Source organism: Staurois parvus, unplaced genomic scaffold, assembly GCF_062004578.1.
Source record: "Staurois parvus isolate SC_StPar_1 unplaced genomic scaffold, SC_StPar_1.0 ptg000394l, whole genome shotgun sequence".
Lineage (NCBI taxonomy): Eukaryota > Metazoa > Chordata > Amphibia > Anura > Ranidae > Staurois > Staurois parvus.
In genome coordinates, this window is record NW_028318190.1 from 6,597,381 (window position 1) to 6,618,455 (window position 21,075).

The window sequence follows — 21,075 nt, forward strand, 5'->3', positions numbered from 1 at the left end:
GGCCATCTTTGGAATGGTCAGTGTACCTGTCACCCTATATTACTGTATATTACATTTTGAATAAAATCAAGTTTAAACTACTACACTATGGGCACAACTTTTATGGCTTCTATTTGGAGCCTTTAAGCCTGTGAAGAGTACCTGTCTGACAGAGTATCCAGAGGAAGGGAATCCCTGTAAACAGGTGGCTGACCCTAATGGAGACCTCTGGAGCCAAGCAGACATCTTCCACCGACAGCAGAGCTGCCCACTCTCAGACGAATGTTCTACAGAGTACCATCACATATTACATGAGCATATTCTATGCGTATCTGGTAAGTGCATAATCCTACCGTTTTTGCTGATCATTTTTTCCATTGGCGGATTTCCTGACGATCTATTTGTTTCAGACTGATTTCATTATCCTATTTGAAGCACTGCACTTTTTATTTCTTTTTGCATTACCGAGGTTTCTTTTGGTTGCCTGAGTGTACCAGCTGCTACACAGGAGAGCACTCACTATTGTCTATATATATACTACATTAATATTAATAGCAGAAAACTAGAGTGAGGGTGCTAAAATAGGAAGGGTAACTGCAGATGTTGGGGGGGGGGGGCACTGTTGTCCAAAATTTTGCATCAGGGTCCTAAAAGGTCTAGCAGGCACTACCGGACTAAGCCCTGAGATAGACAGGTGGGTTCAGGGTCAAAAATTTTCAATGGACTCCAATCCCTTCCTGAAACAAAGCATGTACACACTGCTATACCTTTTATTCCAGAACATTATGGTTCACAGTTAGACACACTCAGGACACAATCAGCAAAAGGATTGATACTTTCCATTGACTAATCAAAGCAAGCAACATATTGTAATCAAGAGGTGATATACAGTATTTAGAAGGTGTTCTTTAAAAAGTAACTCTACTTTTGGTGAGAAAATAATATTCTTGTCTAGGTGATCTATGTACATTGCCAGGATTTTAATAAACTACGTTGCAGATTCCTACCTTTTGTTATTCTGAAGAAATAACTGTTTGTTCTTTTTTTCTGTGTCCATGTAGAAAGTGAATCTAATGGGAGTGTCTTTATAAGTATCAATCAGCTGCTACACTTGCAGTGGTCTAATAAGAGAAGTGGCAAGATCTGCATCCCTTTAGACGTGATTCCCCTTTGGAGGTATCTCACCAAAAAAGTCATTTTTGTTGCAGGGGATGCCCAAAATCTGACTTGTATCCAGACTTCTGGGAAAATCAGTAAACGGAAATTACATTTCTGAGGGGCATTCCAGGTCGCCATATTGCATTGCATTCTACGGAAAATCTCAGCACTGCAGATTGAAAAGTAATTTTTAATAACTTTCAATTACAATATGACTGATGTGAATGTACAATATATATATCGCCCAAACCATACTCTCTGCTCCTCACACGACCTCCTGCTCTCTAGCTCCCTTGTCTCCTCCTCCCATGCTCATCTCCAGGACTTCTCCAGAGCTTCCCCCATTCTCTGGAACCCTCTACCCCAATTTATCAGACTATTGCCTACTCTGCTTACTTTTAGGTGATCTCTGAAAACCTATCTCTTCAGGGAAGCCTATCCTGCCCTCAGCTAATAATGAAATCTTCTATTTCTCCTACCAGTCCATCCCCCACATTAATTACCTTTTGTACCACTAGCCCCTTCCTCATAGATTGTAAGCTCCATTGAGCAGGGCCCTCCTAACCTTCTTGTATTGAAATGTATTGTTGCTGTATTGTGTCCCATTATATTGTAAATCGCTGAGCAAACTGTTGGCGCCATATAAATCCTGTATAATAATAATAAAGAAGAATAAAAACACAGCAAAAAAAATAAAAGAATAGAATATAATGAAATAGAAAATAAGGGAATAGATCTATGTGTGTGTGTATGTAAAGTGCTGCATGAATTGACAGAGCTATATAAGTACCTGTAATAAATAAATAAATTTTACTTGTATAACAATTGTATATGCTATATTACCCTTTCTTTATTTGCTATTGTTTTCCCACAAAAGAGGAGTTACCCTTTAAGTAAAGTTTAAGTAAAAAAAAAAAATCAATAAAATACATAAAAATTGTATACTTTGTGCTATTTTTTCTGCATTATGTAGCATTACTAATTCTTGCACTGTAGCTGACTGGCTCAGTAATAATCCTCAAAATTCAAGAAAATAAACTAATTATATGCTAAATCAAGGGATATTTCCTGATTTGAAAGTGCAGCAACCTCTGTAGAAGCCTTTGCTTGTGGCTATCATTTATTGACGCAAAGCAAAAGCACAACGTAAAAAGGAAATGAATAATGACAAATACTAGCTTCATTGAGAATCTAGACAGCAAATTGTCTTAAACAATAACTTAGTAAATTAGTCAGAGGATCAGTGGAAAACAACGGTAAATCCAACATACTAGTCAAATTTAAAGCAGATGTAAAACCTAACTGGATCACATTTAGCTTGTTAAAGCACTGTGTATAAAAAAACACAAATAAAAGCCATTTTTTTAAGATATCATTTTTGCCTTTAGTCATCCTTTTCTGCATCTCAATTGGGCTATTTTCCTGTAGCTTATTGCAGCCACTTTTGGTCTATGCGCAAGCACCCCAGCAATGGCCATACATCTTTGCTGTCAGTTGGATACAACAGTGGGACATGGCTGTGCAATGTGCAACAGCACAGCTGCTTGTAGTCTCTGTTGGGAATAAAGTGACAAGGCAACAATGCAGAAAATTATTGGTAGATGGTTGCCACCCCGTAACAGGAAGTTCTTAAAAAATGTCTTTTTTGTCAGCATCACTAGGTATTATTTGTAAGCACATTTTGTAATAACATGAGATTTTTAGTAGCTGGTGTGACGGACGCGGCGGCAGATCCCCAGCCCTTCTCACCAACTCGTGACCAAAGGACTAGCCAATCTAAAACCGCGCTGTCACGTGCGTAACAATGCCACACTCAGCTGTACCCTGCACAAAGATTTTCCAGCTCACTGGACCACAATCTATGTGCAGCAGCCTGAGAGCGATTGTTACTGGGTCAGGTTAATTACACAATTAACCCTTCACACTGCCACCACCACCTTTTTGTACAGAGGAGGAAACTCACCAATCTTAGCAGTAACACTGTTAAGCGTCTGTATACACACTGTCACCGCAGGCAGATGTATGCAGAAGTTTAGAACACACAGTAGCGCTCTTCAGAGATAGGGATTCTTAGTTTGCATTAAACAGCTTTAGAAACAGTTCAACACTTTTCAGAAAATAGTATTTATTACTAAAAAGGTAAAAATTATGCAATAAAAATATTTATATATATATATATATATATATATACAAAGAGCAATAACACAGCAGAGAGATAACAGAAAGAAGTTTAAGAAGGTAGAATACTTGCAGAAGTCCTGGTTTAAGCAGCGTTCAAGTGTCTTGAACAAAAGGGTACCGTTTCTCCCAAAGTTGGTTCCTGATGTTAAAAGGGAGATCTCTTCATCTTACTTCTCCAGGCATGACAGCCTATTTTGTAGTTCCCCAGCAGGGGGTGTCTCTGAAGCCAAGGGCCAATTGCCTCATTTGGGTGGGGGGGTTTAGGCAGAGACCCAAGCTAGAACCAAAATCTCTCACAAGTTATACCAGGGTCAATAACCTTCCATAGGTACATGTAGCATCCTTTCCACTAGTAGGATAATCTGCAGAATGCAGCAATCTAGGGGTGTAAGGTATCAGGTGACTTGTATTAAAATGACCTCTCTGATTATATGTCTTGTTTCATTGTACGTATTTCTTACAAGAAGTTATGAAAGTTTATAAAAAAGTGGTCTCCAAATGAGATATATGTTTTACTGCTATCCCGGAATGCTTTTGAAGTCCAGTGACTGACGGGTTTATAGCTTTACGATCAGCTTCAGAGCAAGAGTGGGACAGACACCCTGGCATCAGCTAATTGGGTTTACAACCATCGAGGGTATCCATCTGTGCCCTGTGCACTCCTGAACTCAGCACACACCAGACCACGTGTCATTCAACAGAAAGGGAGGGGGGAGCTGATTTGGAGTGAGAATGAAACAAGATGGAGGATCTTTAGCAAAATGGACGTTCACATCCATATTTGTACGTACAATTGCTACAGCTGGGTTTAGATGCATCTGAGTACTTGTTCCTGGTCAGTGATTCAGAAAGTATTTAAAGCGGAATTAAAATTAGAAATACTTACCTCTGTTCCAATGGTCTGACTCCCATGATTCAGGGTATATTCTACAGAGGACTGCAAAATGGCATGTAAGTTTATTTTATTGCAGAAGGCTCATGTAAAGAGCCTACCTGTTCACAATTTTATCAACTTTAGTTCCACTTTAAAGCCTAAGTTTGTATAAAAAAAAAACAAAACAAAACATCAGCACAAGGGATAATACTTACCTGACTTACCTGCAATGAAATGTGTCCCTTGTACTGCTGTATCCTTCCACTGTGGTTGGGGTTTATAGAACTAAGGTAGTTGTGACAGGTACTCATCAAGCGTGCCCACTATGCCCATTCTTTTTCTCCAGCTCTTTCATTCCTAGAAACTGGGCACTACAGCTTCTATGTATGAAACAGGATTTATGAATGCAGGATGATTGAAAGATTTGTCCCCTCTTTTCATAGGTCACTTTTCATTCATATAAGCTGTAGTACAGGCTACCGGGAGAACTGCTTCCTGATCACCGGCCAGTAACTGAAGCCTATATTGCTGTAATTGATCACAGTGATCATGTAGTAGAGTCATCCCCATTGGGTCTGCCTCTTTTGCCTGTGATCCATTATGTCCAATCAAAGAGTAATCACGAGTACATCCTCCTGCAACAATAGGGGAGTGGAACAGCAGTACATGTACAGTGTCCTGCTCTAAATAGTTTAATCACTTCCTGCCCAGTCTATTGTAAAATGACGGCCAAGCGGGAGCACTGTTGTCCTGGGCACATGATGTCCTCCAAGTATGCGCCTCATGCTCACCCTAGGGGGCGTGCAGAGGTGCGATCTGTCCACCGGACATAGCAGAAGACAGATCATTTTACCATGTAATTGCTGTGACCAATCTCAGCGATCACATATCAATAGAACACAATGGTTTCATTCACAGCCATTCATTGTATACTATTGGGATCTCTGTAATTGATCACAGTGACTACATTGTACAAACAAAGCCAATCACAGTGCCCCTGTACTTTGTGATAGCTGTGGTCAATAATAGCTATCACAATTGTACACTGTACTGCACTGATAAAAAATTGTGCAAACATTTTTTTATTTCATTTCTTCATTTTCCAAAAATTGAGACAAAATATTACAACTTCAAAACTTACTAAATGCATTGGCCTGTCTACTTTCCAAAAAAAGGTCATTTGAGGGGTATTTGTACTGTTCTGGCATTTTAGAGCCTCAAGAAATGAAATAGGACACCAATACAATCAGGACTTATCAATTTTTAAATACATATATCATAGTTTGTAGTCTCTATAACTTTCACACAGACTAAATAATATTCACTGATTTGGGGGGGGGGGGGTTACCAAAGAAATGTAGCAGAATACATTTGGCCTAAATTTATGAAGAAAGATTATTTATTGGCTAAATTTTATAACCGAAACAAAGAAACATTTGTGTTTTTCAATGTTTTTGGTATTTTTTTTGTTTATATAGCAAAAAATAAAAACCCAGTGGTGATTAAATACCACCAAAAGAAAGCTCTATCTGTCTCAAAAAATGATACAAATTTTATTTGGGTACAGTGTTACATGAATTAGTAATTGTCATTCAAAATGTGACTGCTGAAATCTGAAAATTGGCCTGGGCAGGAAGGGGGTGAAAGTGTCTGATATTGAAGTGGTTAGGGTGAAAAGCTCTGTCCTATGCCAGCTTGACATCATGTTTTCCTCTATCATGGAACAGCACTCACAAAAAATAGTTTAACAAAACTAGAGCAAGGATGAAACTGTTGGTGCCCATACCAACCTAATTTCTTGTTTAATTTGTTCAGTGAATGAACTGCAAAAACCAATGAAGCCCATTTTCCTAAACCATTCCCACATATAATCATTGGGATATTGGTCATTCTTTTTTTCCAGCTATTTGGCAGCATTGCGCCGATCCCACACCAAACAATCAGTAGTCAATGACATCAGAACAGTTTGTGTCTGCTGAATTCTTTCCTTCAATGACCACTTTACACCAAACAAACCTTTTTATTATATGCATTGTTTTTCTATTGTGTAAATGAAATCTGTAAAATGAAATAATCTCATATTAGATTGCTTTCCCGGTGGCATGTGGACCTTATAACAGCTCAGGAATAAAGGGTTTCATACATTAGGTCTGTTTACAGTTAATTTCATATCTGCTGAATTTCTGGCAATATATTTGACAACAAGTAGATAATTCAAGCTCCGTTAAAAAATAATTAGTACACCATAATACAATACAATTTCTATTCATGCCAGTTCTGGCATCCGGTCTGTAGGATGCCAGTTGTACAGCCTCACATTACAAACTGCTTTAAAATATTCATTCTATTCCATTTTTCTGTATAATTATACTTGAGCATTCCTTTATCCATCTATGTGTATACTTTATAATACAGCAAAAATGTATTCAGAATTTTCCAGGTAGTGAAACACTAAATCTTGTTACAAAGACTGCAGCACAGATAAAATAGAATTGTTGTTTGCAACAACAAAGGAGCACTAGTCTTTATTTTAAAATTTGCAGAAATGGAAACTGAAATCAGATTGGTTTTATTTGGAAAATAACCCCTATTCTGACTCCAACTATTGTATTAGTGACTTATCCCTGGCATAATCAGATAGAATCACCACGTACAATCTTTATCAAATGGCTGAACTCACCATATACCTTTTCTTATCTATGAAAAGCGGTTGTAAAGTCTCAAGGTTTTTACCTTCATGCCTTCTCTGCATGAAGGCAAAACACCTTCTGTGTGCAGCAGTACCCCCAGCCCCCTCAATACTTACCTCAGCCCCATCGCAATCCAATGTTGTGCACGGCAGCCTCGGCTTTCCTGGGTATCTGCCTCCTCATTGTCTGAGACTGCTGTCAATCACAGCCAGTCAGCCAATGAGAAGAGAGAGGGTTCGGGAACACACCTGCTTGGGTGTCTCTAGAGCAAGCTACTTGCTTTGGAGGCACCTGACAGAAAGGAGGAGCCAGGAGTGCCAGCAGGGGACCTGAGAAGAGGAGGATTCAGGCTGTTCTGTGCAAAACCACTGCACAGAGCAGGAAAGTATAACTTGTTTGTTATTTAATAAAAACAGAATGAACCTTTAGTATCGCTTAAATATCTTTTATCGAATGCAGCAGGTTACAGCAGACACCAAGATGTGGCAGGTGATTGAAAAGACAATATTTGCAGGTCAAAACATAGTAATGCATCACCCAATGCAAGCGGATTACATGTGGACTAGAGACAAGTGGCCATATTCACCCCAATAACGACAGAGTGAAAAGGAAGCTGAAGTACATCACAAGAGGGAGGGACCACAGAAAAAAAAAACAGAAAAAGATGCAATAACCAACAGATGGCAGTATATTATTATTAAGTTAATAAACAATGTCTTAAGAAAATTAACTACAGTAATACCTCAGTTTAAGAATGCCTCGGTTAAAGTAATTTTCGGTTTACAAATGAAAATCCACTGAAAATAATGCCTCGGTTTAAGAATTTTGTATGAATTTTTTTCACAATACGAAGTGTATGTCAGTGCTGATTTTTAAATGCAATTGCTGGCTCTTTTTTTTTTTTCTTCACTATAGCTCACAGAATTAGCTGTCACTTTCCCCAAAGTTAACGGAAATGTTTCTTTTGAGAAACTAAAAAGAAACATTGTTTGCCCCCCCCTTTCCTGACCTGCCAGGCTGCATGCTCTGAAAAGGGTCTGGTATGGATTTTGGGGAGGACCCCCACGTCATTTTGTTTTAAACTTTGGCGTGGCAGTTCCCCTCAAAATCCATACCAGACATGAAGGGCTTGGTATGGATGGGAAGGGGAACCCCACGCAGTTTTTTAAATTCTTTTTTTAATTGCCGGCAATTCTTTTACATTCAGCTGTCAGTCGGGAACCCCGCTGACAGCTGAGATATTAACACATGGTTGTCACTACTAAAATGCCACATGACTTGATAAAAGAACTCATGCGGTATTTATTAGTGTTTACTTTTTTTGATCTCTGGAACAGATTAATTGGTTTTCAATGCATTCCTATGGGAAACGGCGTTTCGGTTTAAGAATTTTTCGCTATAAGAAAAGTCCTGCAGAACTAATTAAATTCTTAAACCCAGGTATTACTGTATATAAATTCTCAATTTACAGTAATATGAGCATTAACCATGACTATGTATTGTGTTATATTTTCATGAAACAAGTGTAACAGCACACTCCCCATCTGGTATTGTAAAATATCACTATATTATAACATAAAGGTAGTTATGCAAGTGCAAATAAACAATAGTGCAATTTGCAGTTGTCTTGAAGACCTGAAAAACAAAAAAGAACATGCATATATATGCAACAACAATAACTGCAATATAAGGCATCAAGTAATGTCAATTAAAGTTCAAGGCACATTCTTCTTGAGGTCAGGAACAGGATCCATCAAATCCAGGTAAGTAAGTTTGGTCCCCAAAAGGCAAGAGCAAAGCAAGTTCTGTGATGGGTCTGATGAAAGTCTTTACAGTGCCTTGTCTGGCAACTTTCACCTCTACTTTACATACCTTACCATCATCACTAAGAATGGTCTTTACAATGAGACCCATGGACAATTCAATTATTTCAGCTTGCTGGTCTTTGAACAGAACAAGGTCTCCAACTTGGAAATTAAGGATCAGACGTTGTCATTTTCTGTGTCCTTGCAGAAGAGAAAGGTACTTCATCTTCCAATTCCAGAAGCAGTTGGCAAGGTGTTGTACTTGTTTCCATTGATCATGGTATAGATTGCGTGCTTTAAAGTCTCCAGGTGGAACAGGAACAGGCATTCCATCTAAATCATGTACTGATTGCTTCTAGGACTCCCAATTTGAGTGTTTGTCTGTTGGTAGTGGAAGATCCCAATCTTTATTAATCTCTGATAGCTGACTTAATAAGGATTTACCTTGCATGGTGATGGGAGTCACAAATCCTACTGGATCGTATAGACTGTTCACCACTAACAGAACACTACGTTTGGTAAATGGCTTGTCTGCAGAGCTGTCTTGAAAGCAGAAGGTGTCTTTTAATAGGTTCCACCATAAGCCCAGACCTCTTTGAACAGGAGGCATGTCCATTCCCAGATTTAAATCCTTAAATCTTGTGGCATGATCACCAGGCTGAAAGGATTTGATCACAGCAGCATTGTTTGAGACAATCTTATGGAGTCTGGGGTTGGCCTCAGAAAGCATACCTTGAGTCCTTTGGAGCAGGTCTATGGCTTCTTCATCTGTGAGTAAATATTTTGTCCGTTGTTCACGTAGAGGTCTCTCTCAACGAAGTGTCGAGCATCTGCACTAAACTCCTTTTCGCCATTAAGAGCAGTCCTTTGAAGACCATATGTTGCAACAGCAGGTAAGGGACTGTTTCTGAAGACATGTACTTTCATGAGGTATTTAATAGCTTCATTGTTTATGTTGTTGTCACGATGCCACAGAAACCCTAGGACATTCCTATGGTCTTGTTCTACTATAAAGCAATGGAACATTTGGTTTATGTCAGCAGTTGTGGCAACTGGCTTTCTTCTGAACTTCATAAGTACACCTACAAGGTTATTGCTTAAGTTAGGACCACTGAGAATAACATCATTCAGGAATACTCCTTGATGCTTGGCACTGGAGTCAAACACTACCCTGATTTGTTTTGGTTTATGTGGATGGTACACTCTACAGAAAGGCAGATACCAGCATTCGTCATGTTCTAGAAGAAGTGGAGCTGGCTCAGTGTGATCAAAGATGTCAAAGATTCTTTTCATAAAGACAATGAAATGGCCGTTCATTTTAGGCCTGTTGTTTAGTGTTCGCAGAAGTGAGTTGAATCTGGATAATGCTTGTTCACAATTGTGTGAAAGTTTGATTCTTGTAGTATGAAGTGGTAATGGTGCAACCCAGCTGTTAAACTTATCTTTGAAGAATTCATTGTCCATTATTGTGATGAACTGACAAGGATATTTTGTTGTCATCAAGTGTAGTACACAACACTGTGCTACCTACAGTAAGTTGTCATCACAGAGGATGAAAGTAACATCAGATATCTGGATAATGCCAAGAGGCTTCTCCTTTACCTCTTAATGATGAGAGCATTGTCTGAAGTGAGATGCATGCCCATTTCTTAACACATGAGTGTTGAAGGAGTTGATCTCCGATAGCATGCACGTTCTTTTTAAGCATATATCGCCCACTATAACTCAGCCTAGATCCACTGCACCGCTGGCATACTTTATGTACTCTGAGAATGTCTCTTCACAGCAAGACTAAGATTTCAGCTTCCATGTCCTTTGGAGGAATCTCAGTAACCAGGTGTCTTAGGTGGGGATAGTGATATGCAGCTTCTGGAGTAGGAATTTCTTCCCTGTTGTCTGGTGTTTGGTCACACTCAACTGATGTTAGCTAGGGTATGCCTTTCTTTGCCTTTCCCTTGATATGGGAAACCATAAACCCATCGTCCCTTCTGCACGACCAGAACAGGTGTTGAGCGTGCATGGTGTTGTATGTCCCTTTATGCCAAAGATCATTGGCAGAAGGTGATGTGGTTTGCTGTGTAGATGCACTTTCATTGTGGACTTGAAGAGGCTCAGACCTTTGCAGGTTGGAGGTCACTGTGTTGAGATTCTGAACTGTATTGTCAGGTACAAGAAATGATTCTGTATCACTGTAAACATTATGCCTTAGCATAATGTCCCTTTATGCCAAAGATATAAAAGAATTCAGATGGATGTGGATGACTGCTCTAGATTGTCTGGAAGTGGAGCAGAATGCATAGCTGTAACGTGTTTGTCACTTCTGCAGTCTGTATACTTCATGACAACTTTACAATTGCTTTAGCAAAATGGTCATGGGAAGCACAGCACCTATAGTATATTCCAAGTTTCTGGATAATCTCCCTGTGTTCTTGTATAGTCTTTTCTCTAAACACACAACATTTCTCAAGAAGATTAGTTTTTTTTGTGAATAGAGATAAAGATCCTAATCATCAGTGCTCTATCACCCAAATCACTCTGGTGAGCAAGAGAGGATATAGGAGGTGATATGTCTGTCTTTTTAGCAGATACTGCTCTATTTAAGTCTCTATTTTTAGCTGCTTTGTTATCATACCTTGATGATGACGAATCAGGCAAGCTAGATTCGCTGAAGCTGGGATCATTTCTTGTCCAGGCTTGTTAACTGATGAACCTGAAAAAAATGAGAATGGAGGAAAAGATACATTATAGTCTTTTTATATTTTGAACCCTGTTGTGCCCATTTCCCTTGCAGGTTGTATGGCAGTTTAGACACCACTGGAAACACACCATGAGTGGTGTCCAGCTAGCTTACTCCAGGTAGACGAGGGTCTGTCTTTGCCAACTCTAGCCTCCATAAGGAGGTCCCTTAGTTCTTGAAGCTTGCAATGATCTTTGTTACCTATTTTTGAAAGGTTTTGCAGTCTTGTTAATAGAGTGCTTTCTATGGCTTCAGAGGTTTGTTCAAGTTTTGCCCATGCAGCAGCAAGACCTGCATCTGGGTAGTTGACATGTATTGCTGTCAATCTTTTAACACAATCTGCAGATTCTGACCCCAACTATTTTCTGAGCAAATCAAGTTCCTCTTTGGCAATAAGGTTGAGATCAACAATAGCTTTATAGGTTGATCTAGGTTGATCTCCAAGTTTTATAGTTTTCTGGACAGTCATGGAATATTGAGAAGTTAATGTTAATGAGCTTGCAGTGAATCATATATCTGGCAAAGTTAGACAGGTCTGATCTTTCACTCTTTGGTGCCAAAGTAACCTGTGGGACCCCATGGGTGTGAAAGTTCTCTGGTGAATAAGGGTGAGGTGTACAGGATAAAATTACATTGCAAGAGCATTTTGCTGTGATTTAGTCTCTAAGGCTTCTGCTGGCTGTTGCTTGAATTGTGGCTTGTTGCTGGGAGTCACCTTGTCATTGGCAGGAGGTGATGTGATTTACTGCGTAGATGCACTTGCGGTGTGGACTTGAAGAGGCTCAGACCTTTGCAGGTTGGAGGTCTCTGTGTTGAGAGTCCGAACTGTATTGTCAGGTACAGAAAATTATTCTGTATCACTGTAAACATTATGGCTTAGCACTTATTCACTGGTGCTTTCAACTGAATCCTCTAGTTCTGCTGGAATAGAATGGTCCAAAATAGTACTTTCACCATTGCCTGTTCTAGGACCTCCAGCCTTGCTAGGGCAGCTGCTTCCTCCCTTTTGCATTTGCAGAATCTTTTTTGGGATTCCGCCTCTGCTTGGCGAGCTGTCATCTCTGCTTGGTGAGATGCTATCTCAGCTTCCTTTCTGGCAAAGGAGCTTCACACTTTATCTGCTTCTAGACTTGTGCGGACCTCTATTAGCTTGTTCCTTAATGATTAGTCCCTGTAGCGAGAAGATCTAGAAGATAATGCTGCGAGCTTAGTCAATGTGCAATTATGAGATCTGGTCACCTGTATTTGACCATTGTGGAGTTCTGCCTTATCCTTAGCATCTTGAACTATGAAATCTCTTTGCTGTAGATCTGATAGATTGATGGAGAGATCATCTCTAGTGGTTTCATAGTAATCTCTGACTTTCAGCATTGGTTTTACTGTCCGTTTAGGTCTTACACTTTACTCTGCGATATCTGCAGAATCTGCTCCCTGTACATCTGTGTGGTCAGAGGCATGCTATATCTCCATTGATTCAGCGATAATAGAGTGCTCAGAGCATTGTCTAGACATTTTTCAAGTTTGCAAAAAATAGTTACTCTTTCTTTAAGAAGACAAATAGCAGCTTAGACAGGTGATATAACAGTCCAATGCATAGAAACCGTTTTCCACATTAACAGGTGAAGTGCAGTGAGCTTGTGCGACCATGTGCTTTCACAAGATGGAGGATGGCTCTGAGATTGATTACAGCTTAGACACACACACATACGCACAGCAGGCTGTAGGAATTCTACAATGTTTTGATTATTCTGACTCCAACTGTTGTATTGGTGACTTATCCCTTGCCTGGCTTGTATAAGCAGATACAGTCAATGCAGACAGTCTTTATCAGATAGCTGAACTCACCAAATACCTTTTCTCATTCCTGAATGCTTTTTATTGAATGCAGCAGGTCACAGCAGACAACAAGATGTGGCAGATGATTGAAAAACCGGTATTTGCAGTTCAAAACATAATAATGCTTTCCTGGATGCGAGCAGATTACATGTGGCCTAGAGACAATAAAAATAGAGTGAAAAGGAAGCAGAAGTACATCAAAGTGGGAGGGAACACAGAAAAGAAGACAGAAAACGATGGTACAATAACCAAAATAACCACAAGATGGCAGTATATTAACTAACTGTACTGAAGCCAATAAACAATGCTGTAGGGAAATTAACTATATACTCTATATTGTCAAAAATATTGGGACGCCTGCCTTTAATGGCATCCCAGTCTTAACCTGTACGGTTCAATATTGAGTTGGCCCACCCTTTGCAGACAGCCTTCCCAGAAAAGTTGAAACTGTTATAGCTGCAAAGTATAGGAGTGTGTCTATGGGAATGTTTGACCATTCTTCCAGAAGCGCATTTGTGAGTTCAGGCACTGATGTCGGACAAGAAGGCCTGGCTTGTAGTCTCCACTCTAATTCATCCCAAAAATGTTCTGTCGCGTTGAGGTCAGGACTCTGTCCAGGCCAGTCAAGACTTGAGTTTCCTTCACTGGAACTAAGGGGTCAAGCCCAACCCCTCAAAAACAACCCCACACTATAATCCCCCCTCCACTAAACTTTACACTTGGCAGAATGCAGTCAGTCAAGTACCATTCTCCTGGCAACTGCCAAACCTAGACACATCCATTGGACTGCCAGACAGAGAAGAGCGAATCATCACTCCGGAGAATACGTCTCCACTGCTTTAAAGTGCAGTGGCGGCGTGCTTTACACCACTGCATCCGACACTTTGCTTTGCACTTGGTGATTTAGGGCTTGGATTCAGCTGTTCAGCCATGGAAACCCATTACATGAAGCTCTCTACGCACTGTTGTTGTGCTAATCTGAAGGCCACATGAAGTTTGGAGGTCTTTAGCTATTGACTCTGCAGACAGTTGGCGACTTCTGAGCACTGACATACGCTGACCCCCCTCTGCCATTATACTTGACCTACCACTTCGTGGCTGAGTTGTTGTTGTTCCCAGTTGCTTCCACTTTGTTATTGCTTCTAACAGTTGACCGTGGAATATTTAGTAGCAAGGAAATTTCATAGATGGACTTATTGCACAGGTGGCAACCTATCGTGGTACCACACTTGAATTCACTGAGCTCCTGAGAGCGACCCATTCTTTCACAAATGTTTGTAGAAGCAGTCTGCATGCCTAGGTACTTGATTTTATACACCTGTGGCAATGGAGGAGATTGGAACACCTGAATCCAATGATTTGGAGGGTGTCTCAATACTTTTGACAATATAGTGTAAATCCTCAATTCACAGTAATACGAACATTAACCATGAGTATGCATTCTGTTATATTTTCATGCAACAAGTGTAACAGCACAACCCTACTCTCTTTATTTTTGTAAGGTGGTGCCTGTGTTTGTGATCTATAGGTGGCCAGAGAACTCGAAGAATTGTTGAGCCTGCATAATCCCACCTTTTTAGAGAAGATCTTTTTCAGCAACTTTGGCCATAAACATGCACCAGCTGAAAATGTATGTTCATTGTTCATCATTATGGAGGAGAGAGGAGGGATTACAGTCAGATATTGTCTGAGCATGTATGTTTATGCCAATTGAGCAGAAGGAGGAGGGATTTTAGCCAGACATTTCCTGAACATGAATGTTGTTGTCTATGGGGAAAGCTGAAGGGATTGCAGCTAGATATTGCCCGAGCATGTATGCTGTTGCCTATAGAGGAGAGAGGAGGCTTTTAAAGTTGACTTGGACTCAAAAATTTAAGTTTTCTTCTGTTATAGGGAACATCTAGAAGTGTTAAGGCTGAATTCCAGGCATTCAGTCACTTTGTAAAATGTGCAGGCATACTATGAGTTAAGTCCAATGATGTGCATGTCAGCTCCTGGACTTATCTCTTTTATTTACATCTGACAGTTTAAGAAGCTCCAGGAGGATACACTCTGGGGCTTTGAGAAGAGAGATGCTGTCTTCACACACACACAGCTGCTGTGCCCTCCCCTTGGCTGCCCAGTCACAAAAAGCTTCTGTAATTCGTGAATGAGTTCACATAAAACAAAGGCTTCCATGATTGGGCAGTAGGAGAGGAGGGATGGGCACGGCAGCTGCATCGACTCTGCAGCTGACAAGGCTGACACTAGAGGATCCAGCATCGGAGCTCCAGAACTATAACAATAGCTATCTTCTGGGAGCGCCATAAAACTGTTAAATGTAAATTTACATTATAAGTCCAACTGTAATTGTGCCAAGCTTTAATTGTGACTAATCAGTACCCCTAAAAAATGTATCACTAGTCTGGTATTTCTTCTTTGCCTACAGCCTCATGGCAGTATGTTTGCAGTGCGAGATCTAAGGCATGGCTGCCTCTGCCTGCTAGACTTGTAGTAACTGTGCATGTAGCACTGCTCTACTCCAAAAGGAAACAAATTGTTGCTATAACTGCTTGTGCAACTACAGTGTGATCTACAGTTTGGCTTCAATTTATTAGTGTATTTAAATCTGCTAGTCCATCTCACGGTCCCCTTCTCCCAGACTGACAATGCTGCTGTCCAAAGGTGCCCCTGTGCTCCTTCATCCAGAGGGAGAGGGGCACTCTAAAATAGTGTTACTGGCCAGATCATAAGGTAAAGCCAGAGGTTAAAAAAAAAAACAAATGCAGCCACCACATCTAATGATTGGTAAGCTGCAATATATTACATTTTTGGTTTTGGGTTTAATACCACTTTAAAGCTGAAGTCTAGCTTTGGTACACTTTACATAGTTCACTGAGGCCCAGCTGGCACATGGGATCATGGCACATTGGATCAGTGTACCTTACATGGGATCAGGGTCCCTTACATGAGATCTGGGTACTTGGGATTAGAGCACCTTTCATGGGATCAGGGCACAAGGGAGGAGATCACCTTACTTGGGATCAGGGCACCTTACATGAGATCAGGGCACCTTACATAGCATCAGAGCACTTTACATGGGATTAAGGCATTTTACATGGGATCAGATCACCTTACTTGTGGTCAGGGCACCTTACATAGGATCAGAGCACTTTACACGCGATCAGAGCACCTTACATGGGATCAAAGCACATGGAATCAGGACACAAGAGATCAGAGCACATGGGATCAGGACACATGGCAGGGCAGCGATCACCTTCATTTGCAGAGCTGAGTCCTCTTCTGCCACACTGTTCCCCACCAGCCCCTCCACCAATCCTTCCTTCCTATCCATCCTGGGTGATTTCACATACAAGCATCCAGGATGGCCAGGAGGGGCTGGTGTCGAACAAAGCTGCACAGCTACACAAGCAGAGTCTCTGCCTGTGCATGGCAGGTAGATCACTGCAGAACCCCTGGAGACCTCTTGCGAAACCCTAGTTGGGAAACACTGCTGTAAACACACAGTACATCCTCTCCATGAAAAGCCCAGGAAGTAAAAAACACTGAAAAGGTGACCCAAGTATTTTTCCAAATCATACCTCTGAACAAAATCCTCAGGGATTGGTTGGGTCAGATACATATTCATAAGTTAGTGATTATCTTTCCTGCTATAATTACTGGACCCTCACATTAACAGGCAGAAGCAATCAACCCACTGAGATTAGTGAAGACCTGCAGTTGCTAGAAAAAGGTCAAAAAATGGTCAGGCTGGTTACAACACACACTAAGAATGCATTCACACCAGCCACTGTGTTGCAACGTATCAGCTGGTGTGCGATCTGACCGGATAACTGCAATTCAGATGCACTGATTCCAGACCATTACACTGTTCACATTTTTTAAAATAAACTTTATTGTAATGGAACACAGTGACATTTCAATAGGTTCAACTGGCCACCGCACAGTGACGGCCAGCCATACTTTGCAGCGCACATTACTGACACACCATCGCAACATGTGAAAGCTTACAGAGAAGAGGAGGAACCACACTCCATTATTAGACAAGCTTGAATGTTGATCACTATAAATTGCTGATAGGACTTTTTCCCAGAGATCAGTCAGGTTGTTTGCTGCAATGTGTATGGTCGTTTAGGATTTCCATAGATGGACATCTATGGAACATTTGAAGTACAGTTGTGGGCAAAAAATGTGTAAACTCTTAAGAATTTTTCAATTCTTAAGTGGCTCCTAAACTGTGACCTATTACAAAGACAGTTGTAGTTAGGAAGCAACAAATACTGCATATTATATCATGTATATTGGTGCATTTTTACTGAAGAAATAGTATAAAAATTCAAGGTCATGGATGAAGGAGCTATGTAAACCTTTAGCATAATGAGTTATTCATGCAGAAAATCCAGAAAAGTTCTAAAGTTTCACAATTTTTCTTCTAATAAGTTCACAACTGCATCTCAACAACGGGAGCTCTTCAATACAAAGTCTAGGCTATATTGAATGTAGTGTAATAGAAGTGAATAGTACTTGTTCTACTCTCTAGCATTTATGAATGGGCATTGTTGATTGACCCTGGATGCTTCTCACAAGTCCTGTACAAAGCCTTAGGTTGTGCAGTCAAGGAAAAGCTTCTTAGCCTCATATATTTAACTACTTCAATACCGGGCACTTTTACCCCCTTCCTGCCCAGCCCAGGCTCTCACAGTTTGAATGACAATTGCACAGTCATGCAACACTGTACCCAAACTCAATGTTTATCATTTTGATCACACAACTAGAGCTTTTTTTTGATGGAATTTAATCACCAGTGAGTTTTTTTTTTTTGTTAACCTCCCTGAAGGTATTCCCGAGTGTAGCTCGGGGTAAAGTTTCAGTACCAAAAGCGGTAACCCCAAGCTACACTCGGGAATACCTTGCAGCGTTGCTCAGGGATTCCCTGCAGCACTTGCCTTGTCCTTCGCTCTCGCGATGCCCCTCCTGCAGCATCCCCAACTATCTCCTCCGGCCGATGCCGGCTTCCGTGTTCCGTCCCCTGCGAGCGTCGGGACGTACGAGGGTCGGAACCGGCGGCAAATGTAAAAATTTTAGAAACTGTCATTTTCTAATAAACAAATTTGACATAGTAAAACATTACTGTTTCAAACCATTTCACATACATTTTGTCCCGAGTGCTTTGTCCTGTGCCCTGCTTGCATTTTTACTGTTCTTTCTGCCTGGAAACTGAGAAAAGTCCATGGCATCCAAAAAGCGTCCCTTTAGGTCAAAAGCGGTTTTAGACCAGCTAGAGAACAGCGAAAGTAAAGCAGAACCACTGGCAGAATTGAGTGATAATGATTCGTCTGGGAAATTCGTCACCAGACACTGAAAACGATTTTGCGACTTTGCTTAGCGATGTGCGAACTTGGCGCTATATTTCAAATTTCAGTGTTTTTGGTTTGATTATATTATTGAATTAAATTTATTATTATATTATTATTTTTATGATTATTTATTAAATTATAATTTATGATTTTGTGTTTCAAGTTTTATCCTACCCGGGATGTTTACTAGACTCTTGTTCGGACAGATTTCAGTGAGTTATTCCTAAGAATTACAAGCCTACATTAAAAAAAAATACATATTTCCATGTAATAAAATTTACCGTTTTCAGCACAGAAATCTGGACATAATCAGACCGCTAGGGAGGTTAAAAAAATAAAAATAGACAGAAACTTATAAAAAAACTATTTTTATTTGTTTTTGTTATACAATTTTGCAAATAAAATTAAGAAATTAAGAAAAAAATTATTTTTTTTTACATACTGTCACCAGCGCAGTACAGCATCATATAACTGGTGTGGCAGTGACAGTATGAATTGTTTTTTCTTTTTTAATTACATTTTTCTTTCTTTTTTTTACGATTTTATTTTTATAAAACAGTGACCACAGTAATATAATGTTACCATAGTAACATTGTACTACTGTGGGGAAATGATCAGGTTTTTTTTTTGCTTTTTTACACATTATGATTGTCTATTGCAGTGAATTTCACTGCTATAGGCAAACATTTAACTGAATGAAATCGATTAATTCTGTTTTTTTGGTATTAACTGTGATTGGCCACAGCTAATTACATGACATAGATGGGCTGTGATTGTCCCAGTCTGTACCATGTGACTACTGTGACCAATCACAGTTAGCAACACAATTGTATACAATGGATGGCATGAAAGAAAGCCATCCATTGTTTACAATTGTCATGTGACCTGCTGTGATTTGTCACAGTAGTAACATAGTACTGGCAATGGACCAGTACACAGATCTGTTATCGGCCGAGGGACACAGCCGGTGACCGATCTCACCACAGCGCGGCCCCACGGACGCGCGGAAGGTGATGATCTGGGAGTACGTCATATAACGTCCACCCGGATAGACAAAAGTCCCACTCAGCCATCATTTTGCTATTGGCTGGGCGGGAATTGGTTAAAGTGATTCTAAAGACAAAGTTTTTCTTACCATAATGTGGGGGTCAGCAACCCATAGGTCACGATCTATCAGTAGATCACGGACAGGTGACCGGTAGATCGCAGTCTGGGCTTGCATCAAACAGATTGCAATGCAGAGTGACTAACTGTAAAGTTGGAGCTGTAGTAGGAAGCAAGAGCTGCATAAGCCAATGCCTACTCTCTAGTGCTGGCTCCTGTCCCATGTGGAGTGAAACCAACTGCACTCCACCTCTTATCCCAGCTAGCAGTCTCCAGAGTGGTGCCAGCAGCATAAAAGAAGAGATCTTCAAATCAGCATGAAGCAATACACAGGGCATAATAGTATGTGGCTGCTTTCACACTGATGCTCTGTGGGCGCAGTGCAGTGTAGCTGCAGCTTTCTTGCCGGTTTGCTACACTTAGCCATAAACATCTATTATATCCTTTCTGAATACTGATAGTGTAGTATTTTTTATTATTAAATCAAGCAAAGCATCCACATGGATAAAAGCATGTAATTGGCAGCTATACACTCACAAAAATGGCCGCCGGTCCACCATGCGGACTCAGCGGTGTGATGTCAGTATGGCAATGCTCCCCCTTGACGCGTTTCGTGCGCAAGCACGTTGTCAAAGGGCCCTTTTGACAACTAGCTAAAAAAAACTAGCTAGACAAAAAGCTAACTAGCTCCCCCTGGCTAACTAGAGGAGCGCTACACATATACATACTTACTTGGGTCCAAGATGGACCAATACAACTATGAAATTAAGACCTAACTCCAGATTTACTTTGACTTTATATAGATTGTTTGAGCCAAGCTGGAAAAAAATTGATTCAGGTTAGGTGCCACTCAGTCATTCACAAGAAGCCTTGTATTTATGAATGAATAAAAGGCCTGCCCATAAGGTAGAAAACTGACTTAATTTGAAGCTTGGCCCTATTTAAACTGTTTAAGGGAAAATTGGCCACATGCTAAAATGTGAGCAGGTCAATTTTTCAAAAGAGAACTTTTCTGATAATGATGCAAACTGATGGACAAATCACGATCGAAACAAGATTCCACTTTTGCCCTCTTTCTGAATCACTCTCAAAAGAAATCTCTCCATGCAAGAGATTTTACACCTCTACAGTCATTTGTATCTCATAGGCACCCCACAGAGGCATCTTATCTCAATCTCATATATGGGTTTGTTCTCCACTCACCTGCCCAACACTGGCACAGCATGCACATCATTAAAACATACTTAGGGTTGTCACTTTATTACATTATTTCACATTTGGTGGCAATGCATCAAGTTACAACACATCTGGTGAAAAGTGCACCACATTCCATTAGCTAAACCCTGGAGTACAC